The sequence below is a fragment of the Gorilla gorilla genome, chromosome 23, assembly GCF_029281585.2.
Source record: "Gorilla gorilla gorilla isolate KB3781 chromosome 23, NHGRI_mGorGor1-v2.1_pri, whole genome shotgun sequence".
NCBI classification, from domain to species: domain Eukaryota; kingdom Metazoa; phylum Chordata; class Mammalia; order Primates; family Hominidae; genus Gorilla; species Gorilla gorilla.
The window spans coordinates 15,031,150-15,057,913 of NC_086018.1; the positions used below are offsets into that span (position 1 = coordinate 15,031,150).

The 26,764-nt window shown below is 42.5% G+C and overlaps 1 pseudogene; it reads right to left on the minus strand.

Moving 5' to 3' along the window:
* Positions 1 to 6,556: 6,556 nt before the first annotated feature.
* Positions 6,557 to 7,793, minus strand: LOC129523526 (putative vomeronasal receptor-like protein 4; annotated as a pseudogene).
* Between the last annotated feature and the right edge of the window lie 18,971 nt (positions 7,794 to 26,764).

A 26,764-nucleotide genomic window follows, 5' to 3' on the forward strand; every position in this document is an offset into this window, starting at 1 on the left:
TCTTATTGGTTAAATGAATGATTTCGGCAATTTCCCTTTTTAATTATTTTTATTTTTATTTTGAGACAGGGTCTCAGTCTGTTGCCCAGGCTGGAGTGCAGTGACATGATCTCAGCTCACTGCAGCCTCGACATCCCAGGCTCAAGCAATCTTCCCACCTCAGCCTCCCAAGTAGTTGGGATTACAGACATGTGCCACAGCACTCCACTAATTTTTTTCTATTTTTGTAGAGACAGGATCTTGTTATGTTTCCCAGGCTGGTCTGTAAGTCATACACTCAAGTAATCAGCCCATCTGGGTCTCCCAATGTGCTGGGATTACAGGCATCAGCCACAATGCCCAGCCTAAAATGTCTTTTTGATAGAGTGATTTTGAAGATTAAGCAGGCTAGTGCGTCAAGCACGTAGTACAACATTTGAAGCCCAAAGGCAGGGAGTGTGAGCCCCAGGTGGTGGTGGCGGGGATGAAAGGAGAAGCAGGAGGCAATGGGGAATGAGACACTTGAGACTGGAACTCAGGGCTCTTCAGAGAGAGAAGCTTCCAGGTCCTGGAGAAGGGGCGAGACGCATGCGAGTCCCCTGGACGCTCAAAAGGGAGGGCCAGGTTTCCCTGACACAGTGGGCTCTGTGGTCTCCTCCCCTCCTTTTCACCTCAGGAGGGAGGGAAAGAGGGGAAGAGAAGGTCCTGCAGAGGAGGCAGGATGGCCGGTTGAGGGGGGCCTTGGGCGCTTTTTCCCAAGGGCTGCCTCCTGTGGCAGCCCCACTTCCTTGAACAAGAACTCCCTGCTCTCCCGCTGAGAGCCAGGGTGGGTCCTCTGTCCCTCACCATGAAGTTCAATGAGGCGAAGGGGCTTCAGCCCAACCGCTGGTCCCTGCTGCACTCACTCTTCAAGAAGGACCACCAGCTGCCTGATGGTGAGCATGGAGCAGGTCTGAGTGGACCAGACTAGGGCCAAGAAACACACCAAAATTGAAACACAAAGAAATACAAAACATGAACAAACCAAAAACAAATAATGAGATCAAAGCTGTAATAAAAAGTCTCCCAGTAAAGAAAAGCCCCAATATTCTATGGCTTCACTACTGAATTCTAACAAACATTTAAAGAACTAACACCAATCCTACTGAAACTATTCCACAAAATAGAGATGGGGAATACTTCCAAACTCATTCTATAACACCAGAATTACCTTTATACCAAAATCAAAGACACTTTAAAAAAAGAAAACTACAATATCTCCAATTAATATTGATGCAAATATCCTCAACAAAATGCTAGCAAACCTTTAAGCAATACATTAAAAATATCATTCTTCATGATCATGTGTGATTTATCACACCCTTGTGATTTATCACAAGGGTGCAAGAATGGTTGCAAATCAATCCAAATGATACATCACATCAACAAAATGAAGGAAAAGATTATATAATCATTTAAATTAAGGCATTTAAAAAAAGCATTTGATAAAATTCAACATCCCATCATGATTAAAAACCCTCAAAAACCTGGGTAGAGAAAGAACATTATTAACATAATAAAAGCCATATATGACATACCCACAGCTAGTATCATACTGACAGGGGAAACACTGAAATCCCCTTCTCTAAGATCTGGAACATGACCAGGATGCCCACTTTCACCACTGTTATTCTCCATAGTACTGGAAGTCCTAGCAAAAGCAATCAGACAAGAGAGAGAAATAAAGGGCATCTAAAGGGAAGAAGACAAATTATCCTTGTTTTGCAGATGATATAATCTTATATTTGTAAAAAACCTGAAGACTCCACAAAAACTACTAGAACTGATAAATTCAGTAGAGTTTCTGGATACAAATCAATATATAAAAATCAGTAGCATTTCTTTTTTTTTTTTTTTGAGACAGAGTCTCGCTCTGTCACCCAGGCTGGAGTGCAGTGGTGCAATCTTGGCTCACTGTAAGCTCCGCCTCCTGGGTTCACACCATTCTCCTGCCTCAGCCTCCCAAGGAGCTGGGACTACAGGCACCCACCATCATGCCTGGCTAAGTTTTTTTGTATTTTTAGTAGAGACGGGGTTTCATCGTGTTAGCCAGTATGGTCTCGATCTCCTGACCTCGTGATCTGCCCACCTCGGCTTCCCAAAGTGCTGGGATTACAGGCGTGAGCCACTGCGCCCAGCAGGAATCAGTAGCATTTCTATATGCCAAGAGTGAACAATCTGAAAAAGAATTTAAAAAGAAATACCATTTATCATAGCCACAAATAGAACTAAATACATGGAAATCAACCAAAGAAGTAAAGGATTTCTACAACAAAAACTATAACACAATCATAAAATAAATTGAAGACACAAAAATTGAAAGATATTCCATGTTCATGGATTGATAGTGTTAGTATGTTAAAATGTCTATATTACCCAAAGCAATTCACAGATTAAATGCAGGAATCACATTAACTGACTTCAAATTATATTACAAAGCTATAGTAACTGTAGCAGCCTGGTACTGGCATAAAAATAGACACATAAACCAATGGAATTGAACAGATAACCCAGAAAAAAATTTTATACATTTTCACTGAACTCATTTTCAACAAAGGTGCCAAGAACTTAAATTAGGGAAAAGACAATCTCTTCAATAAATTGTGCTTGGAAAACTGGATATCTACATGCAAAAGAATGAAATTATAACCCCAACTCTTGCCATATACAAAAGTCAAATCAAAATGGATTAAATACTTAAATCTAAGACCTCGAATTAAAAAACTACTGCAAGAAAACATTGGGGAAAGTCTCTCCAGGTCTTGGCAAAAATGTCTTGAGTAATACCCCACAAGCACAGGCAACCAAAGCAAATATGGACAAATGAAGTTACATCAAGTTAAAAATCTTCTGCATGTCAAAGGAAATGATCAATAAAGTGAGGAGACAACCTACAGAATAGGAGAACATATTTGCAAACTATTCACCTGAGAAAGGATTAATAACTAGAACAGATAAGCAGCTCAAACTACTGTATAGGAAAAAAATCTAGTAATCTGATCTTTAAAATGGGCAAAATATTTCAATAAACATTTCTTAAAAGAAGACATATGAATTGCAAGCAGTTATATTATCAGAAACATGCAAATCAAAACTACAATGAGATATCATCTTATCCCAGTTAAAATGAATTTTGTCCAAAAGTCCGGCAACAGCAAATGCTAGTGAGAATGTGGAGAAATGGGAAGCCTGGTACACTGTTGGTGGAAATGTAAATTAGTACAACCACTATGGAAAACAGCTTGGAGGTTCCTCATAAAACTAAACTAGAGCTTCCATATAATCCAGCAATTTCACTGCTAAGTATATACTCACAAGAAAGGAACTCAGTATGTTGAAGAGATGTCTACATTCCCATGTTTGTTGCAGCATTGTTGAAAATAGCCAAGATTTGGAAGCAATGTAAGTGTCAATCAACAGATGAATGGACAAAGAAAATGTAGTATGTATACACAGTGGAACCAGAAAAAAAGAATGAGATTCTGTCATTTTTAACAACATGGATGAGGGTTATTATGTAAAATGAAATAAGCCAGGCGCAGAAAGACAAACTTTGCATGTTCTCACTTATTTATGGGCGCTAAGGATCCCATTGAGTTGAACTCAACGGAGATAGAGAGTAGAAGGATGGTTACCAGAGGCTGAGAAGCATAGTAGGGGGCAGTTTGGTAGGGCCATGGAGGGAAGTGAGGATGGCTAATGGGTACAAGAAATAGTTAAAAAGAATGAATAAGAGGTAGAGGTACTATTTGATTGCACAACAGTAGTATTTGTACTGATAGCACAACAGTAGTATTTGTACTGATAGCACAGTTTGTACTGATGGCACAACAGTAGTATTTGTACTGATAGCACAGTTTGTACTGGTAGCACAACAGTAGTACTTGATACCACAACACTGCAATTGTCAATAATTGACAATTATTATAATCAATAATAATTTAGTTGTACCTTTTAAAAAACTGAAATCATATAATTCAATTTTTGTAATACAGAGTAAATGCTTGAGGAGATGGATACCCCATTTACCATGCTGTGATTGTTACACGTTGCATGCCTGTATCAAAGGATCTCATGTACCCCATTTATACACACAACTACTGTATACCCACAAAAAATAAAAATAAATGTGATATAATAATCAGGTATGGTTTTGCTGGGGTATATATTACATTGTTGTATTTTGCCTAGTCTATAGGATTAGGGGGAATAGCTGTGGTAAATTCCCACAGAGGCAGTTGCAAAACTCCCTACACTTCTCTCTCCCATTTGCACTTTAGTTTGTTAAAATCTGCTAAAGCTGTTTCTAATTCACTACTTTGTAGCATTCTTTGGCTTTGTTTTGGAGGACTAGTAAATCAGTTAGCTGATATTGGTTTGAAAACCCTGAATCATGGGTCTTAAGCATTATTTGGAATTCGTTGGCAAACCTAAGGTGTCTTGAGTCAGATCAGGAAATCCAAACATCAGAGCACTTAATTCTGACTTGGTGTAAGGTGTATATCTTATGTTTGAACCCACTCTTCCTGTGGGTTTTGTTTTAAAAGAAATGACTACTATTTTGTCTTCTCCTGTAGCTATTTCTGGACCCTCTGTGGTTTAAGAAGGAATACAGGGAGGAGAAAGAGAAAAAAAATGAAATCATCCAGGCAAGGAAGTTTAGAAAGCAGAAGTTTAGGAGAAGAAAAAGAAGAGACAGTTTCTGGCAGCTTCCTGATTTTAGAAGCTGATTTTGCTACTTTTCTTTAATGCTGAGGTAGTTTCAAATATTTTGTTGCTACCTTTCTGGAAAGAAATAAGTTTATCATTTCTACTTTTGCATGTTTTTAGGTGCCAGCTAAAATACAACCCTCATTTATTTTCCTTGATGCAGAAACCTAACTTCTCTAATTTAGCATACGAGAAGACCAGTTTGGGAATATCTAAAGTTCTTCGCTTTGGGAACCTTAGACGTTGGTCGTCCTTAGTAAAATCCTCCCTTTACACAAATGTTTGCAAGAAGAGGTGCTATAATTATCACACATAAAACCAGCTGGGGTGCCCAAAGGGGGACACTCTCCTTGCCTGTCCTCGATTTTAGAGATTTTTTTTCTCATTTTTCTTTAAAAGGAGAAGTTGAACTGTGGCTTGTCATTTGGTTAGAGGATCAGAGTGTGCCGACTGTGGATGAGACTCCATGGTGTCTATCACTGAGTCATTTCTGTCCTCTTGTATCTCCCAGTTTCTCTGTCTTGGCGCTTATCACCTCCAGGGAGACGCAAATCAAAACAATACCAGATATTACCTTATCTTAACTAGAATGGCCATAGTCGAAATGACAAAAGAGAACAAGTGTTGGCAAGGATGTGGAATAAAGGGAACTCTTATAAACTGTTGGTTTGAATACAAATTAATACAGCCACTATGAAAAACAAGTATGGAAGTTTCTCAACCTAAAATGGAACTACTGTATGTTCCAGCAATTCCACAACTGGGCATATAGCCAAAAGAAATAAAATCAGTATATTAAAGAGATAGCTACCCTCCCATGTTTGTTACAGCACTATTGACAATGGCCAAGATATGGAATCAATCACAGTGCCCATCAAAGAATAAATGGATAAGACAACATGGCATGTAAACATAATGAAATGCTATTTGGCCACAAATATATGGCATAATAAAATAAATGGCAGAATAAAATTCTGCCATTTAAGACAACATAGATGAACCTGAAGGACATTACGTTAAGTGAAATAAGCCAGACACAGAGAGACAAATAACACAGGAATTTATTAAATGTGGAATCTAAACAAGCTTATCTCTTAGAAGTAGAGAGTAGAATGGTGGTTATCAGAGCCTGCAGTGGTTAGTGGGGAGGACAGGATGGAAAGATGTTGGTCAAAGGAAACATAATTATTATTAGATAGAAGAAATATATTTTACAAGATCTGTTATGCAGCACGGCAGACATACTTAATTATGATATATTGCAGTCCTGAAAAATGAAAAGGTAGTTGATGTTAAGTGTTTTCACCACAAAAAACAATAACTTTTAGATCATGCATTTGTTAATTAGCTAGATTTAATCATTTTATAATGTATATGTAATTCAAAACATACATAATAAACTTACACAATGTTATTTTCAATTAAAAACAAATTTTAAAATTATGCTTAAAAAATTTTTTATTCAAGCTAGAATTTGAATATAGCTAAATATCTTCAATAAATAAGAAAAATTAAAATAATTTCAAAAATTAAAACTAAGAGATTTGCTTGCCAATAGGAGCCGCATAAGAGTGTACTCAAGAAGAAAATAACATTTTCCTGTATAAAGGTAAAATTAAAATGAAGGGGTGAGAGACAGACCTTGAGAATACAAAATCATAGTGGACATTGAACTGAGGAAAGCACATAGTTCTTGGCACCAAAAAATTAAAAGATATTGAGATATTATATAAGTACAATTCACATGTTTTATTTAAATCAGAAAGAAAATTATGTGCTTTTTGTATAATTTAATTGATTACAAAGAAATAATTTTTAGAAAATTTTATCACCAACTTGTTAAAAATAGATGACACTTCCATTGAAACTTTTGCAGAATATTGATGATTCTTTTATCAGATCTGATTAGCACCAGAGGACTGACAGTGGCATAGGCATTGACCACAAACTTGTGGACACCATAGGTAACAGGGCCAATTACCCATAACAGCATTGTGGATGATGAGAGGATGAAGTCCACTGAGTACATCAGCACAAAGAAATTCACCAGCATCAGGATGGTCTTGGTGGCCATTTTCACTAGAGAGGTCCTTAATATAAGGCTGCTGCTGTGAAAGTGCTGGGAGTGCCTCTGATGCCTGGACAAAAGAATGACCATGTATACACTTGAGAGCAGCGTGATTCCTATGAAGAAGGCATCTCTGGATAATGACAGCACAAGAAATAGTGCCCTGATGCGGACATTCATTGGGAAAAATGTGCAATATTTGCTGATATTCAAAATTATCTGGGTCATTGGAATAACCTACAGTGTAGATTATCATGTCACTACTGAAAGACAAATTGCTAAACCAAAAAACGAATAAGCCCCAGGATATCGTATTTTGTAAATTTATGTTTAAATCTCACCAACCAGGAGGTGCTGGGGCTGATGGTAATTGCCTGGAGCATGCTCAGGAGGCAGGTGGTGCAGATGGAGAGGCCGCTCATCACCTTCTGCAAATAGAAGAAAGCTTTAGGCCGGGCGCAGTGGCTCACGCCTGTAATCCCAGCACTTTGGGAGGCCGAGGCGGGTGGATCATGAGGTCAGGAGATCGAGACCATCCTGGCTAACACGGTGAAACCCCGTCTCTACTAAAAAATACAAAAAAAAATTAGCCGGGCGTGGTGGCAGGCGCCTGTAGTCCCAGCCACTTGGGAGGCTGAGGCAGGAGAATGGCGTGAACCCGGGAGGTGAAGCTTGCAGTGAGCTGAGATCGCGCCACTGCACTCCAGCCTGGGCAACAGAGCGAGACTCTGTCTCCAAAAAAAAAAAGAAAAGAAAAGAAAGCTTTACATCTAAAGTTATTCTGAAAATTCAGTGACTCAAACATGTCTGGAGACAAAAACTCCATTGCAGTGAAGAGCATTACTAGGTGCACAAAGGCTAAATGACAGGTGACCAGGTCATGGGTCTTAGGCCTGTGATCCTGAAAGAATGTAAAAATGTGGAAGAGAAGATGGAAGATGTTGGCTGAGATTCTAATGCTAGCTTGACAATTAAAGGCATTTTTAAAAGATAACATAAGTGAAAACTGTGTTCATCCTAATGGCATAGAAGAAACATACTTTGTAGATCTGAAAAAAAATGACTTCATATCACCAATGTTCTTTCTTCAGTGTTTGAAATTATTACCATCATTATTATTTTTATTTTACTCACTTATTCTTGATTAACCTTGATGCTAAATTCTTGATAATGTACCCCCTGCACTCTTTTCTAAGCCAAATAATTATATATATATAATTGTTACTCTCTATATATAATGAATACATTTACAATCATGCCTGTATAGGGTGCACACTATCTATATTCCTAATGCCCTTTGCCCTCCATCTTTAGAAATCAATTTTTGTTATTTTGTGTTCTCTCATTTTATTTTTAGCACCCAATTCAGTGACAGGCATATAAAATGAATCACATTTGCACAGTCGAATTGAATAAAATGTATGCTAAAGTGGAAAGACTCACTAAAGCAAACAATTAAAAATATATCCAATTGAGTCTTTCTCATGATCTATCACTTTGATATGGTTTATTCTTCACTCTTCCATGGTTTTTGATGCTTATGATTCTACTGGGCCCACCATGATAATTCATAATAGTCTTCTTATTTTTCATCAGCATATCAGCAATTTTGATCCCATTTGCAACCTTATATTCTCTTTGCCATGAATTGTAATGTATTTCCAGTATCTAAGAACTTGGACGTAAATATCTTTTTTAGAGAGTGGGGAACATTATTCTGTTTATCCAAACCCTAATTAACTGTATGTCTTAGAAATGGTCCTGGTGCTTTCCCAGTTTAGTTCACATCCCAGAGACTTATCATGTGAACTCTCTTCGTCTCAGAACAAAATTTTTAATATTTGCTTCTCAGTTATCAACAAGATAAACACTACTTTTAATCATTTTATTTCAACCAAGAGGTTGCATTAAAATAGTCACACATAGTTCTTTTTCCTGAGACTTTACTTGATACAGGAATGTCAGTCTCCAATGAGAAAGATAATGCCTCTCAAGTTTTCTTGGGATATCCTCAATACCATAATACCTTGTAAAATTTTGCACAACAATTTTGCAGTTGCCATTTCATGTTATTTGGCCAGGATTCAGGTATCATTGTATCATTTTGCTTTAACCCATGGGTAAAAAAAATTTAGCTTCATGCATGAAATATAAAAAACAGTAAATTAGCACAGATTTGGGTGGGGGATGAAGGTGTGTCTGGTTATATATTCAAAGTCATTTATCATTAAACTGTCCCCTAAATAAAAATATGAAAGGCAATGCAAACATCTTGACACTTAGTATTCTTGTCTAATAAACACAAGTGACTGAGGTAAAAAATATTGCTCTAAAACCACCAGATATGTTTGATTTTATAAAGGAAATATCATCTAGGTGATTAAATGGTTATTACTCTCTCTACAAAACTTTAGTAAGTGAATCCATTTATCATAAATGTCAGAATCAAACAATGAAAAGTTCCCACCAACATGCGTCTGCACCATCAGCATGGTTGAGTTCTGCTGTCAAGTTGAAATCAGAAAAAAAAAAAAAAAACAAGGGGAGGCACCAAGATGGCCAAATAGGAACAGCTCTGGTCTACAGATCCAGCACTATCAACACAGAAGACAGATGATTTCTGCATTTCCAACTGAAGTACCTGGAACTGGTTGGACAGTGGGTGTAGCCCACAGAGAGGGTGAGCTGAAGCAGGGTGGGGCATCACCTCATCCAGGAAGTACAAGGGGTTGGGGGATTTCCCTTTCCTAGCCAAGGGAAGCCATGACAGATGGTACCTGGAAAATCGGGACACTTCCACCCTAATACTGTGCTTTTCCAACAGTCTTAGCAAATGGCACACCAGGAGATTATATCCCGCACATGGCTCGGAGGATCGCACGCCCATGGAGCCTTGCTCACTGCTAGCGCAGCAGTCTGAGATTGAACTGGGAGGCAGCAGACAGGCTGGGGGAGGGGCATCCGCCATTGCTGAGGCTTGACTAGGTAAACAAAGCCACCGGGAAGCTTGAACTGGGTGGAGCCCACCACAACTCAACGAGGACTGCCTGCCTCTGTAGACTCCACCTCTAGGGGCAGGGCATAGCTGAACAAAAGGCAGCAGAAACTTTCTACAGCAGAAGTTTCTACAGCCTTAAACTTCCCTGTCTGACAGCTCTGAAGAGAGCAGTGGTTCCCACAGAATGGAGTTTAAGCTCTGAGAATGGACAGACTGCCTCCTCAAGTGTGTCCCTGACCCCCAAGTAGCCTAACTGAGAGACACCTCCCAGTAGGGGTCAACTGACACCTCACACAGCCAGGTGCCCCTCTGAGACAAAGCTTCCAGAGGAAAGATCAGGCAGCAACATTTGCTGTTCCGCAATATTTGCTGTTCTGAAGCCTCTGCCAGTGATACCCAGGCAAACAGGGTCTGGAGTGGACCTCCAGCAAACTCCAACAGACCTGCAGCTGAGGAATCTATTACAAGGAAAACTAACAAACAAAAGCAATAGCATCAACATCAACAAAAAGGACATCCACACCAAAACCCCATCTGTAGGTCACCATCATCAAAGACCAAAGGTAGATAAAATGACAAAGATGGAGAGAAACCAGAGCAGAGAAGCTGAAAAGTCTAAAAACCACTGCACCTCTTCTCCTCCAAAGTGTCACAGCTCCTCCACAGCAATGGAACAAAGCTGGATGGAGAATAACTTTGATGAGTTGACAGAAGTAGACTTCAGAAGGTTGGTAATAACAAACTTCTCCAAGCTAAAGGAGGATGTTCGAACCCATCACAAGGAAGCTAAAAACCTTGAAAAAAGATTAGATGAATGGCTAACTGGAATAAACGGCATAGAGAAGACCTTAAATGACCAGATGGAGGTGAAAACAATGGCACAAGAACTACGTGATGCATGCACAAGCTTCAGTAGCCGATTTGATCAAGTGGAAGAAAGGGGATCAGTGATTGAAGGTCAAATGAATGAAATGAAGTGAGAAGAGAAGTTTAGAGAAAAAAGAGTAAAAAGAAATGGACAAAGCCTCCAAGAAATATGGGGCTATGTGAAAAGACCAAATCTACTTCTGATTGGTGTACCTGAAATTGACGGGGAGAATGGAACTAAGTTGGAAAACACTCTTCAGGATATCATCCAGGAAAACTTCCACAACTTAGCAAGGCAGGCCAACATTCAAATTCGGGAAATACAGAGAACACCACAAAGATACTCTATGAGAAGAGCAACCCTGAGAAACAGAATTGTCAGATTCACCAAGGTTGAAATGAAGGAAAAAAGGTTAAGGGCAGCCAGAGGGAAAGGTCGGGTTACCCACAAAGGGAAGCCCATCAGACTAACAGCGGATCTCTCAGCAGAAACTCTACAAGCCAGAAGAGAGTGGGGGCCAATATTCAACATTCTTAATGAAAATAATTTTCAACACAGAACTTCATATCCAGACAAACTAAGCTTCATAAGTGAAGGAGAAAGAAAATCCTTTATAGACAAGCAAATGCTGAGAGATTTTGTCACCAGCAGGCCTGCCCTACAAGAGCTCCTGAAGGAAGCAGTAAACACGGAAAGAACAACCAGTACCAGCCACTGCAAAAACATGCCAAATTGTAAAGACCATCGATGCTAGGAAGAAACTGCATCAACTAATGGGCAAAATAACCAGCTAACATCATAATGACAGGATCAAATTCACATGTAACAATATTAACCTTAAGTGTAAATGGGCTAAATGTTCCAATTAAAAGACACAGACTGGCAAATTGGATAAAGAGTCAAGACCCATCAGTGTGCTGTATTCAGGAGACCCATCTGACATGCAGAGACACATAATAGGTTCAAAATAAAGGGATGGAGGAAGATCTACCAAGCAAATGGAAAACAAAAAAAAGCAGGGGTTGCAATCCTAGTCTCAGGAAAAACAGACTTTAAGCCAACAAAGATCAAAAGAGACATAGAAGGCCATCACATAATGGTAAAGGGATCAATTCAACAAGAAGAGCTAACTATCCTAAATATATATGCACCCAATACAGGAGCACACAGATTCACAAAGCCAATCCTTAGAGATGTACAAAGAGACTTAGACTCCCACACAATAATAATGGGTGACTTTAACACCCCATTGTCAACATTAGACAGATCAACGAGACAGAAAGTTAACAAGGATATCCAGGATTTGAACTCAGCTCTGCACCAAGTGGACCTAACAGACATCTACAGAACTCTGTACCCCAAATCAACAGAATATACATTCTTCTCAGCATCCCATCTCACTTATACTTAAATTGACCACATAGTTGGAAGTAAAGCACTACTCACCAAATGTAAAAGAACAGAAATCACAACAAACTGTCTCTCAGACAACAATGCAATCAAATTAGAACTCAGGATTAAGAAACTCAATCAAAACTGCACAACTACATGGAAACTGAACAACCTGCTCCTGAATGACTACTGGGTACATAACGAAATGAAGGCAGAAATAAAGATGTTCTTTGAAACCAAAGAGAGCAAAGACACAACATACCAGAATCTCTGGGACACATATAAAGCAGTGTGTAGAGGGAAATTTATAGCACTAAATGCCCACAAGAGAGATCACAAAAGATCTAAAATCGATACCCTAACATCACAATTAAAAGAACTAGAGAAGCAAGAGCAAACACATTCAAAAGCTAGCAGAAGGCAAGAAATAACTAAGATCAGAGCAGAACTGAAGGAAATAGAGACACAAAAAGCCTTCAAAAAATCAATGAATCCAGGAGCTGGTTTTTTGCAAAGATCGACAAAATAGATAGACCGCTAGCAACACTAATAAAGAAGGAAAGAGAGAAGAATCAAATAAACACAATAAAAAATGATAAAGGGGATATCACCACCGATCCCACAGAAATACAAACTACCATCAGAGAATACTATAAACACCTCTATGCAATAAACTAGAAAATCTAGAAGAAATGGATAAATTCCTCGACACATACACCCTCACAAGACTAAACGAGGAAGAATTTGAATCCTTGAATAGACCAATAACAGGCTCTGAAATTGAGGCAATAATTAATAGCCTACCAACCAAAAAATGTCCAGGACCAGATGGATTCGCAGCCGAATTTTACCAGAGGTACAAAGAGTAGCTGGTACCATTCCTTCTGAAACTATTCCAATCAATAGAAAAAGAAGGAATCCTCCCTAACTCATTTTATGAGGCCAGCATCATCCTGATACCAAAGCCTGACAGAGACACAACAAAAAAAGAGAATTTTAGACCAATATCCCTGATGAACATTGATGCAAAAATCCTCAATAAAATACTGGCAAACCAAATCCAGCATCACATCAAAAAGCTTATCCACCAAGATCAAGCTGGCTTCATCCCTGGGATGCAAGGCTGGTTCAGCATACGCAAATCAACACACATAATCCAGCATATATACAGAACCAATGAAAAAACCACATGATTATCTCAATAGATGCAGGAAAGACCTTTGACAAAATTCAACAACGCATCATGCCAAAAACTCTCAATAAATTAGGTATTGATGGGACGTATCTCAAAATAATAAGAGCTATCTATGACAAACCCACAGCCAATATCATACTGAATGGACAAAAACTGGAAGCATTCCCTTTGAAAACTGGCACAAGACAGGGATGCCCTCTCTCACCACTCTTATTCAACATAGTGTTGCAAGTTCTGGCCAGGGCAATCAGGCAGGAGAAAGAAATAAAGGGCATTCAATTAGGAAAAGAGGAAGTCAAATTGTCCCTGTTTGCAGATGACATGATTGTATATCTAGAAAACCCCATTGTCTCAGCCCAAAATCTCCTCAAGCTGATAAGCAACTTCAGCAAAGTCTCAGGATACAAAATCAATGTGCAAAAATCACAAGCATTCTTATACACCAATAACAGACAAACAGCGAGCCAAATCATGAGTGAACTCCCATTCACAATTGCTTCAAAGAGAATAAAATACCTAGGAATCCAACTTACAAGGGATAGGAAGGACCTCTTCAAGGAGAACTACAAACTACTGCTCAATGAAATAAAAGAGGATACAAACAAATGGAAGAACATTCCATGCTCATGGGTAGGAAGAATCAATATCGTGAAAATGGCCATACTGCCCAAGGTAATTTGTAGATTCAATGCCATCCCCATCAAGCTACCAATGACTTTCTTCACAGAATTGGAAAAAACTACTTTAAAGTTCATATGGAACCAAAAAAGAGCTGCATTGCCAAGTCAATCTTAAGCCAAAAGAACAAAGCTGGAAGCATCACACTACCTGACTTCAAACTATACTACAAGGCTACAGTAACCAAAACAGCATGGTACTGGTACCAAAACAGAGATATAATCCAATGGAACAGAACAGAGCCCTCAGAATTAATGCCGCATATCTACAACCATCTGATCTTTGACAAACCTGAGAAAAACAAGCAATGGGGAAAGGATTCCCTACTTAATAAATGGTGCTGGGAAAACTGGCTAGCCATATGGAGAAAGCTGAAACTGGATCCCTTCCTTACACCTTATACAAAAATTAATTCAAGATGGATTAAAGACTTACATGTTAGCCCTAAAACCATAAAAACCCTAGAAGAAAACCTAGGCAATACCATTCAGGACATAGGCGTGGGCAAGGACTTCATGTCTAAAACACCAAAAGCAATGGCAACAAAAGCCAAAATTGACAAATAGGATCTAATTAAACTAAAGAACTTCTGCACAGCAAAAGAAACCACCATCAGAGTGAACAAGCAACCTACAGAATGGGAGAAAATTTTTGCAACCTACTCATCTGACAAAAGGCTAATATCCAGAATCTACAATGAACTCCAACAAATTTACAAGAAAAAACAAACAACCCCATCAAAAAGTGGGCGAAGGATATGAACAGACACTTCTCAAAAGAAGACATTTATGCAGCCAAAAAACACATGAAAAAATGCTCATCATCACTGGCCATCAGAGAAATGCAAATCAAAACCACAATGAGATACCATCTCACACCAGTTAGAATGGCGATCATTAAAAAGTCAGGAAACAACAGGTGCTAGAGAGGATGTGGAGAAATAGGAACACTTTTACACTGTTGGTGGGACTGTAAACGAGTTCAACCATTGTGGAAGTCAGTGTGGCCATTCCTCAGGGATCTAGAACTAGAAATACCATTTGACCCAGCCATCCCATTACTGGGTATATACCCAAAGGATTATAAATCATGCTGCTATAAAGACACATGCACACGTATGTTAATTGTGGCACTATTCACAATAGCAAAGACTTGGAACCAACCCAAATGTCCAAAAATGATAGACTGGATGAAGAAAATGCGGCACATATACACCATGGAATACTATGCAGCCATAAAAAATGATGAGTTCATGTCCTTTATAGGGACATGGATGAAGCTGGAAACCATCATTCTCAGCAAACTATTGTAAGGACAAAAAACCAAACACCACATGTTCTCACTCATAGGTGGGAATTGAACAATGAGAACACATGGACACAGGAAGGGGAACATCACACACCAGGGACTGTTGTGGGGTGGGGGGAGGGGGGAGGGATAGCATTAGGAGATATACCTAATGCTAAATGACAAGTTAATGGGTGCAGCACACCAACATGCCACATGTATACATATGTAACAAACCTGCACGTTGTGCACATGTACCCTAAAACTTAAAGTATAATAATAATAATAATAAATTTTTAAAAAAGAGAATTTCTTTGTTAGTTTTCATTACAATGATTGATCTGTCTAAAGCTGTCAGTGGGATGTTCAAATCCCCCACTATTTTTTTTTTAAATTATACTTTAAATTTTAGGGTACATGTGCACAACGTGCAGGTTAGTTACATACGTATACACATGCCATGTTGGTGTGCTGCACCCAGTAACTCGCCCCCACTATTATTGTGTGGCTGTCTAAGTCTTTTTGCAGGTTTAGAAGTATTTGTTTTATGAATCAGAGTGCTCTAATGTTGGATGCCTATATTTTCAGGATTTTTAAGTCTTCTTGTTGAACTAAATGCTTCATCATTATGTAATGCTTTTTATTTTTTTTTTTTACTGTTGTTGGTTTAAAGTCTGTTTTATATGACATAGCAACAGCAACCTCTGGTCTTTTTGTTTTTCATTTGTATGAGAGATCTTTCTCCAACCCTTTCCTTTCATCCCATGGATGGCATTACATATTAGATAGGTCTCTTGAAGACAGTATATGGTTGAGTCTTCCAACTTACCACTCTGTCCCTCTTAAGTGGGGTGTTTGGACCATTTACATTCAAGGTTAATATCGATATGTGAGATTTGTATCTTGTCATTGTTTTGTTAGCTGGTTGTTTTGTAGATTCAACTGTGTAGCTGCTTTACAGGGTCTTTGGGCTATGTATTTAAGTGTGTTTTATATTAGCAGGTTTTATTTTTCATTTCCCTAAAGAACCTCTTGTAAGACTAGTGTAATGGTAACAAATTCTCTTAGCATTTGCTTGCCGGGAAAGGATTTTATTTCTTCTTTGCTTATGAAGCTTAGTTTGGCAGGATATGAAATTATTGGTTGGAATTTATTTTCTTTAAGGATGCTGAAAATAGACTCCTAAGATTTTAAGGATTGTGAGGTTTCTGCTGATAGGTCTACTGTTAGCCTAATAGAGTTCCCTTCGTAAGTGACCTGACCCTTTCCTCTAACTCCTGTTAAGGCTTTTATTTTCATGTTGACCTTGGAGAATCGGATAACTGTGTCTTGGTGATTGTTGTCCTGTATAGTACTTCACAAAGGTACTCTAAATTTCTTGAATTGGCATGTTGGCCACTCTAACGTGATTGAGGATATTTTTGTGTGGATTATATTCCCAACAATTTTCCAATTTTTGTTTTTTTTAGATGGAGTCTCGCTCTGTCCCCTAGGCTGGAGTTCAATGGCACAACCTTGGCTCACTGCAACCTCCACCTCCCAGGTTCAAGCAATTATGCTGCCTCAGCCTCCCAAGTAGTTGGGACTACAGGCATGCACCACCACACGTGGCTAATTACGTATTTTTAGTGAGACTGGGTTTCTACATGTTGGTCAGGCTGGTCTCGAACTCCCAACCTCAGGTGATCAGCCTGCCTCAGCCTCCCAAAGTGCTGGGATTAGAGGCATGAGCCACCACACCCAGGCTGTTTTAACTCTTTGATTATCTGAATCTTCCAATTCCCCCCAACCACCAGTGAATTATTTCTGCTAATTTTTTTTTTTTTTAAAGAGAATGATGGAAACCCCACCCTGTTCCAGTGAGAGAGTACAGGGATTCCCTGGAAAGACTCTGGCTTGGAGCCCTCAAACCAGAGTTTAGGTCCAGGGGTCCACTTGGTGACTCAGGAGAAACCCTGGACCCCACCTCAAGGAATCTTGGATCCCCCGGTGGGGGTCTCAGAAGCAGGAGGCTGCTGGGCCACGGCAGGGACAAGGCTTTCTCCGGCACCCCCATGCAAGGTTCCTCAATAGAAAGAAATCATGTTGCCCGTTCCACAGCAGGCATGCCATCCCAGGCCCCTGAGACCCCCAGGGGACATCCCCGCTCTGCCAACTGTGTGAACACACTCCACCTCCCAGCCTCTGCCATGTCACAGATGACTTGAGGCTTCAGATGAGTGACTCCCCAGAGTCACATGGGCCTATGCTTGGGTCCCAGCCTCTTCTATGACCCTTGAGGTGGCTCTCAGCATAGGAGGCTGATTTCTAGGCCTCTATGTGCTGTTCTGTGAATGGGACAGGTAACAGACCTCTATTGCAGGCATGAAATGCCAAGCGCCCACCACAAGGCCTGGCAACAAACTCTCAGGAAATTCAGGTCATTCTCTGGGAGTGGCCACAGATGCTTCTCAGAACCCCAACCCCTGGCACTGCTCCAGCCCATGCTGGACCCTTCATCATCCAGGTGTCCCAGGCCCACAAGTATCTGACACCTCAGGTGGCACTTGTGGCCCACTGTGTGACCCCAAGCATATCTCCATGTTCTCTGGGCTGAGTCTCTGAGCCGCCACAGCTCTGCAGAGCCCAGGCTGTGGGCTCCAGCCCCTGACTTCCAGCTTGACTTACTAAATGTAATCTCCAGGGCTAATTTTAATCCTGGGCAGGAATTGGACACATTCCCATGGCTAGGATGGGTCCCTGGAGGCTGGGGGTGACACCATCCCACAGGACCCAGTGCCAAGATAATCCCCCAAATGACCCCTATGCCCGTGGTCTCATGAGAGCAGGGACTGGGGCTGAGCTTGGGCCTGAGTCTCTTGAGCATAGAAGGCTCAACTAAGCCCCTTCTCAATCTGTCTCAATTTTAGTTATAGGGACACTATGGCTAGTGCAGAGGTCACGTGACAGGGGGACCCCGAGAGGCAGGAAGCTGGGGGCCTTTCTGGACTGATGTCCTAGGGCTGAGACAGGAAGTGAATTCCATGGAGAAGAAACAGCAGGTACAAGGATCCCAAGGGGGAGAGGAACAGCAGTGAGGTTGGAGTGGGTGGGGAGGGCAAGAGGCCACAGAGGCTGGGCCACACTGGGTCTTCTGAGCTGCAGGAGGCTCTGGGTTTTAGTCTAAGAGCAAAGACGAGCTATGAGAGGGTTTTGAGGAGAGAAGGGATGGGGCTGATTTATCATTTTAACACGCAGCTCATGGCTACCATGGAAAGCAGGACTTTCAGGGCTGGGGTGGAGATGGCAGGAGGCTGGAGATGAGGTCAGGGCTGTGTCCATCTGAGCAGAGCCTGTGGCGGTACCCTCTCTGTGCTGGTCTGTACCTCACACTGTAAGTCACTGGATCCCACGGCTTATTTGGCCCTCCAGAACATCGGGAGGTCCCCCACCAACTCTGGTGCGAGGTGACAGGTGCAGATGAGTTGATGCGGGGCTTAACTCTCCTGACCCCCCATGACACTGGAACTCTCCTGATCCCATCACCAAAGAACCAAGCTGTCCCCCACTCTGCCCCTGAGAGATCAAGCTCTAATCATGGCCTCCCTTGCTCACACATTCTCCATGGTTCCACATTGGCCTTGTGAGAAAATTTCTGCATCCAGCCTGACATTCAAACACCTTGCCCTAATCAGCTCCTGCCTACTTCTCTCTATCTTTGACAAATATTTCTGTCTAGAAGGTCCTTTTTTCCCTTCTTCACCTAGCCAACTCCTATTCACACTTCAGAACTCAGCTCAGGTCAGATGAGGTGGTTCATGCCTGTAATTCCAGCACTCTGAGAGGCCAAGACAGGAGGATTACTTGAACCCAGGAGTTTGAGACCAGCCTGAACAACATGATGTAACCCCATCTCTACAAAAAATACAAAAATTAGCTGTGTGTGGTGGCATGTGCCTGTAGTCCCACCCTGCAGTAGGAGGATCAATTGAGCACGGAAGGTCAAGGCTGCAGTGAGCAGTGATTGTGCCACTGCATTTCAGACTGAGCTACAGAGAAAAAAAAAAAACTCAGCTCAAGAACAAGCATTCCTCCAAGAAGCCCTCCCTGTTGTTCCTCTGGAATCCCACAGTCCCCATCCTTCCCCTGTAGTTCTGACCCCATGGGGCTGGCAGTAGATACATCCAACTTTGTCTCCCCTAGACTAGACAGCCCTCTAGATCAGGCCTAGGAGTGGACAGTAAAATTTAGAGAGTGCAACAGGTGAAGAGAGACGTGACTGACTCCCTCCTCTTTAGCTTCCCTTGACAGCTTCCTCTCAGACTGCCCCAGCTGATATCCTGCCCAGAAACACACATGCTTGCAAATCCAGCCACTAACCATTGACCTGTCTTGGACTCAGGTGTGAAGAGCCAGCCAAGGAATGCAGACCTGGAAGCCTAGGGTGTGTGTGTGTATTTGTAGTCAAGTGAAAATCCCACCCAAGCTCCAGACAGACCCTGGCGGCCCATTCTGCAGATGTTGGTGAGGTTGGTATTTCTGCGGAGGTGTCAGCAAAGGTTGAATGTGCCAGGCATGAGGCAAAGGCCAAGGTTTAGGGGGACTTCTACACACACACCTGCCCCCTTGCCTTGTCCAGCCAGAAAGCAGAGAGCAGTGGCATCTGCCCAGCACAGAGGCAGATGGGTGGATCCACTCACCCGAGGATAGAGCAGGGAAGACAGGACAGGAGAAATCCAAGAGGGCTTCTCAGGGGAGGAGGCGTGTAGTTTGGCTTAGATGCAGAGGCTAGACAGGGGCCTGAGCAGATGAGTGGGGACTGGGCATTTGAAGCCAAGAGTCTTGCACCTCCCTACCCCTTTCTTTGCACCCTCATACTTGAGCATTTATTAGCAACTTGTGCTAACCACTGAGCTAAGTTGACCTCCAAGTAATTAGAAAGCTTAAGTAAACCAACATCTGTAGATGAGAAAGGTGACTGAGGACCTACTGTTACAAAGGCAAGGTAATTTGAGGCTACAATGAGCTATGAGCAACTGTGTTCCAGCCTGGGAGACAGAATGTAAAAAAAAATAGTAATAACAGAAAGTATGCATCAATCTCAATTTTTTTAAAAAAGGCAGATGATTTTACAGTTGTTTTATCAAAGCTCAAAGAACAGGAAAGCCCAAATTATTTCAACAAAGTCAGACCTTTTAAACAGATGATAGCTGCCCAAGTCATTTTTATGAAACTTCTTTATATCAAAACCTAAGTCTAAAAAGAGAAAAGTGTTGACCTTGATACAGGCTGTGTTAGGCAGAGATTTCAAGGAAATCCTCTCTGAAGAGGTGACATTTGATCTGAGACCTGAAGCACCAGAAAGAGGCAGCCAAGCCAGGAAGAGGCAGGAATGGGAAGGTCTAGGGAAAGACTGGTCCTGGCAGGCGGAACTGCGGTGGCAAAGGCCCAGCGGTGATCAGGAGCTTGGCATTTGGAAAAATAAAGAGTGTGTGTGACTGGACAGCGTGAGCAAGTGGGCAGAGGAGGGGATTGTGATAGGGTGTGCACTGGTCAGGCCACCTAGGTCCTGGAGCCCACAGTGAGAAGCATGGGCTTGACTCTGAGGGCAAAGGAGAGCCACGGAGAGTTTGGGTAAAGGGGAAAGTTGGCATTTAATTTTATAGCTTTTTGAAGTTTGTTTTGTTTTCTTAGAAACAGGGTCTCAGTCTGTTACCCAAACTGGAGTGCAGCTCAAAATATTTTCCAATTTATCTTGTGATTTTTTTTTGATCCAATGATTTAGAGGTGGGTTGTTAAATTTTCACATATTTTCAGATGTCCAATATTTCTTACTGTTGTTAGTTTCTAATTCTGTTTCAGTCAGATAACTTACTTGTTTTCCCTGTCTCTCCTGTCTTCTGATCCTGTTTTTCCATTGACTACCATTTTTAAAATAAACTTATGTCAGTGTGTCATTTACAATCCTATTTTAATTTTTTGCTCTATCTCTGACGTGGTTGTTCCAGGGATTATAATGTGCTTTTAAATTTTTCCAACGAATGAAGAACGAAGTGATCGACTTCTTGCCTCTGCCGGGGCTCTGAAGCGCTGCCCCGAGGCGGTGGACGGAGGGTGCCAGGCGTGACATCAAGAGCTCTGCAGCCAGGGTCTGGGGCAACCTCCCGCTCCACCTCCCGGGAGCCTCGCAGCCAGCATCCCCAGCGGCTCGTGCTCCCCGGCCAGGCGGGACCTCAGCGCTGTGGCGGCCGCAGACCTCACCTGGGCAGGTCCCGGGCCGCATGCGGACCGCCGGGCGCCCAGGACCCTAGAGGCAACCAGCGGGCTGGATCCGCACAGCGGCCCTGGGGAATGGATGATGTACAGGGGACAAAGCTACACACGTCTTTCATTTTGGAGGGGGGAAAAAAAGAAAAAACGGAAATGAAAGATTGAAAATGTGTGGGCTCTCCGTCCTTTGCTTTGCTCCTGCGCGCTCTCTGGGGTGGGGGGCTCAGCGAGCTTCAAGAGGTGGCCGAGATTCCCCCACCTCGCCCCCAGATCCCCGGGAGAGGTCAGCACGGCCCCTCCCGTGGGTGTCACAGAGACCGATACCGGTCCCTCTCCCCGGGAAGGAGTGAGTCTGGGTCCAGTCCGTAGGACGCCCTCGCGGATGCTGACGCAGAATGGAGTTGAGGTGGGGGCAGCGCTGGACCCTAGGGCCCCTGCCTGCCTCCTGGGGAGCCCGATGACCCAGGCAGCCCTGGTGAGGCCGCAGGAGTCTGGGCCCTAGCGACGCCCCCGGGCTCCCACAGGACGAATGTAGACGGTGAGGCCAAGGACGCCCTGCTGCCCTCGGGACTGTCCCTCCAGCCCCCAGCTTTCCGTGGTTATTGGGCCCCCTCTGCAGAGGGGCAGGGGAGCCCACCCTGGATCCTGAGGCGCCGAGCTTGAGGGACCCCAGAGCTCCAGCCAGGCCGCTTTCTTTGCGGATGGTGAAGCTGAGGTCCCGAGGAGGGCAGGGGCAGGTCCCGGGCGCTCCTCAGGCAAAGGGAGCCGATTTAGGGGCTGGGGTCACAGGAGGCGCTTCTGCGACCTCTAGGGCCCTAGAGCCCGGGAGGATGAGAGACTGGGGGCCTTTCGTCCACCCCTGGGGCTGGGCAGACGCTCAGCCTGTGCAACCCGAACCTGCTTCTGCCCAGTCCCAGCCGCGGCCCCTTTAAGAGGGGGTGGTGCTTCAGCCTGGCGCCAGGGTCGCTGCCAACATGCAGGCCCCGACGGAAGCCGAGACTGCGCTTCGTGCGAGGCCCGGGCAGCGTCGGCGGCGTGGTTAGAGCGAGTCTCGGAGAAGATGTGGTGGCTTCCGTTTGTTGGTGGAGGAGGTGGCAGGTCTCGGCGGTAAGTGGAGGGGGATGAACCCCACCGGGAACCCTCTGGGTCTCCCTACTCCTTCCCGGCCGCTCCCTGCTTTCGGGCCCTGACTTCTAAGTGGGCTTCTGGGCCCGAGTCGTCAGGGTCGGGGCGGTTGTGGGATCCTGGCCGCGGCAGCGTCCGCACCCCGCCGGGAAGGCTATGCCCCTGTCCGACCCGCGTCCAGCCTATAGGATCGCCCTGGCCCAGAGCCGGCGGTGAAGCGCTGGACTGGGTCCCTCCGAGCCCCACGGGCCTCTGAGCTGGGGTCTAGGGTTATTTTTTATGCCTCGGAACCTTTAGAAAGAGACCTCGCTAGAGCAGAGGACATCTGTAGTTTCAATTCTTTGAGGAGTTTCCAGCTATTTAGCTGTTTTCCATGGTGTGTACCCTAATTTTCATTTCCACCTACAGTGTATGAGCTCCCCTTTCTCCAAAACCAAACCCCCATTCCAATTTTTTTTTGTTGTTTTTTTGAGACGGAGTCTCGCTCTGTCTCCAAGGCTGGAGTGCAGTAGCGCCATCTCGGCCCACTGCAACCTCCACCTCCCGGTTTCAAGCAATTCTCCTGTCTCAGCCTCCTGTGTAGCTGGGACTACAGGCGCCCGCCACCACGCCTGGCTAATTTTTGTATTTTTATTTTTAGTAGAGACGGGGTTTCAGGATATTTGTCAGGCTGGTCTGAAACTTGACCTCAGGTGATCCGCCCGCCTCGGCCTCCCAAAGTGCTGGGACTACAGGTGTGAGCCACGGCTCCCAGCCCCTCTTATTTTTAAAAATTTTTTCTAGGAATATTCAATAACTGAGATTATCTGCGTGTGGTTTTGAATTACAGTATTCTAATGAATAGTTAATTTTGAGGACCTTATCTCTTATTTGTTGTTCGATTTTATATCTGTGCAGAATTGTCTGTTCAAGTTCTTTGCGAAATATTAGATTGGATTCTTTTTCTACTTTGTAGTGTTTTTTGTGTACACGTTAGTTGACAACTCCTCGTGAATTACATGATTGCCTGAAATTTTTGCGTAATCTATAGGATGCTTTTTTATTTGGAAAGTAGTTTTCTTTGCTATGCAGAAACTTTTCACTTTGATGTAGTCCCATATTTTTTTTTTTTTGCGTTTTATGCGTGTCATTGTGGTCACCCATATTAGAAAATATGCATCAGTAACAAAGCATTTAATTGTCAATGAGGTTTTTCTTCACAATTATCTAAGGTATTCGTTTTCTATAAGAATTGTTTTAAAATATTTTTGTTACCAGAGCAGTTGTATTATATTTCAAAATGTAAGATGATTTTTAAAAGCCTGAGTACCTAAGATGCAATTATATGAACTCTACTCTGGAGGGAGAGAAGGATGTCGGTGGACATTGTAAGACTTTTATGTTTTTGTGCCATCAAATATAGGTAAAAATATCAATAGTGCAATTCTGCTGTTTAAACAGGAACTATTGGCCTCCCTGGCCCTAAATGGAAGGGCTGATATGGTTGATTATTTTATGGTAAATTAATCCAACCTAATTCTTTTTAATTTGGTTGAATGTTTTTCTTGTTAAATAATGTTTAAAAAATAAAAACTGGAAGTTCTTGGCTTGATTTAAAAAAAAGAGAGATTCTGGTTGAGCTGAAATGGGAGCAGTCCAAAGCAATTATAATTATTATTCTTTTTAGACAGGGTCTTGCTCTGTCACCCAGGCTAGAGTGCAGTAGTGTGTTTAAAGCTCGCTGAAGCCTGGACCTCCTGGACTCAAGTGATCCTCCCACCTCAGCCTCTCAAGTAGCTGGGACCCAGGCGTGCACCACCACACCCAGCTAATTTTTCATTTTTTGTAGAGATGAGGTCTCACTATGTTGCCCAGGCTGGTTTCAAACTCCCAGGCTCAAGCAGTCCCCCTGCCTCAGTCTCTGAAAGTGCTGGGATTACAGGCCTGAGCCACTGCACCAGCTAATTTTTTTTTTTTGATTGAGTATAACATATTTTTTTTCCAAAGATGTCCTAACATATACCCACACCTATGTGTCCATGAAATGTTGGCATGCCTCCATTGAGACTTGTTTTGTCTCCTTATTTATGTAAAATATAACATAAAATGTACTATTTTCACCATTTTTGAGTGTACAATTCAGTGGTATCAAGTAAAGTCACAGAGCATACGATATTTGGTTTTCCATTCTGGAGTTACTTCACTTAGAATAATGGCCTCTAGCTCCATCCAAGTTGCTGTGAAAGACGTTATTTCATCAGTTTTTATGGCTGAGTAGTATCCCATGGTGTATATATACCACATTTTCTGTATCCACTCATTGGTTGATGGGCACTTAAGTTGTTTCCATATCTTTGCAATTGCAAATTATGCTATAAACATGCATGTGCATGTGTCTTTGTGTCTTTTTCATATAACTACTTCTTTTCCTTTGGGTAGATACCCAGTAATGGGATTGCTGGATAGAATGGTAGTTCTACTTTTAGTTCTTTAAGGACTCTTCATACTGTTTTCCATACTGGTTGTACTAATTTACATTCCCACCAGCAGCGTAAAAGTGATCCCTCTTCACTACATTCAAGCCAACATCTATTGTCTTTTTACTGTTTAATTGTAGCAATTCTTGCAGGAGTAAGGTCATATCTCATTGTGGTTTTAATTTGCATTTCCTTGGTGATTAGTGATGTTAGTGCCCTTTAAATAGAGACTCCAATAGTTTCTTTGTTCCATTCTCCATATGAGGCCACAAGACAGGTATCTTTTTATTTTATTTATTTATTTATTTGAGATGGAGTCTCACTCTGTCACCCAGGCTGGAGTGCAGTGGCTCTATCTCGGCTCACTGCAAGCTCCGCCTCCCGGGTTCATGCCACTCTCCTGCCTCAGCCTCCCGAGCAGCTGGGACTACAGGCACCTGCCACCACACCCGGCTAATTTTTTGTATTTTTAGTAGAGACGGGGTTTCACCATGTTAGCCAGGATGGTCTGGATCTCCTTACCTTGGGATCCGCCCACCTCAGCGTCCCAAAGTGTTTTTCTTTTTTATTTTTTTGAGACGGAGTCTCAAAAATTGAGCACAATTTCAGCTTACTGCAACCTCCGCCTCCTGGGTTCAAGCAATTCTTCTGTCTCAGCCTACAGAGTAGCTGGGACTACAGGTGCCCGCCACCACAGCCGGCTAATTTTTGTATTTTTAGTAGACATGGGGTTTCACCATATTGGTCAGGTCAGTCTCAAACTCCTGATCTCAGGTGATCCACTCACCTCGGCCTCCCAAAGTGCTGGGATTACAGGTGTGAGTCACCGTGCCCGGCCGAGGCCCCAACAAGACAGCTATCTATGAACCCTTACCAGACACCAAATTTGTTGGTGACTTGATGTTAAATTCCCAGCCTCCAGAACTCTAATAATGTCTGTTGTTTATAACCCACCCAGTTTATGGCATTTAGTTACAGCAGCCTGAATGGGCTAAGACAGTATGTGTGTAAATTACTTTCTTAGCACTGTGTTTGCTGCAATCTGTAAGTTTTGGTATGTTATGTTTTTTATTTCTTTTATCTCAAGATAATTTCTAACTTCCCTTGTGATTTCTTTTTTGATCCATTGGTTAGTTACGAGTATGTCGTTTAATTTTTCTTTTTTTTTTTTTCTTTTTGAGACAGGCTATCACTCTGTCACCCAGGCTGGAGGGCAGTGGTGCGATCTCTGCTCACTGAAACCTCCCTCTGACTCCCAGGTTCAAGCAATTCTCCTGCCTCAGCCTCCCAAGTAGCTGGGATTACAGGTGCCTGCCACCATGCCCAGCTAATTTTTGTATTTTTAATAGAGACGGGGTTTCACCATGTTGGCCAGGCTGGTCCCGAACTCCCAACCTCAAGTGATCTGCCTGCCTCGGCCTCCCAAAGTGCTGGGATTACAGGTGTGAGCCACCATACCTGGTCTAATTTTTCAAACATTGGAAAAATTTGTGATTTTTTAAAAAGTTTTCTTCTGTTAATTCATTTCATATGACTGGATATATGCCTTGTATAATTTCTGTCTTTTAAAGTTGATTAATTCTTCTCCTCTGGCCTAATATATGGTCCATCCTTGAGAATGTTCCATGTGCACTTGAGAAAAATGTGTGTTCTTCTGCCGTTGGATGGAGTGTTCTATATATGTCTGCTAAGTCCAATTGGTTTATGATGTTGTTCAAGT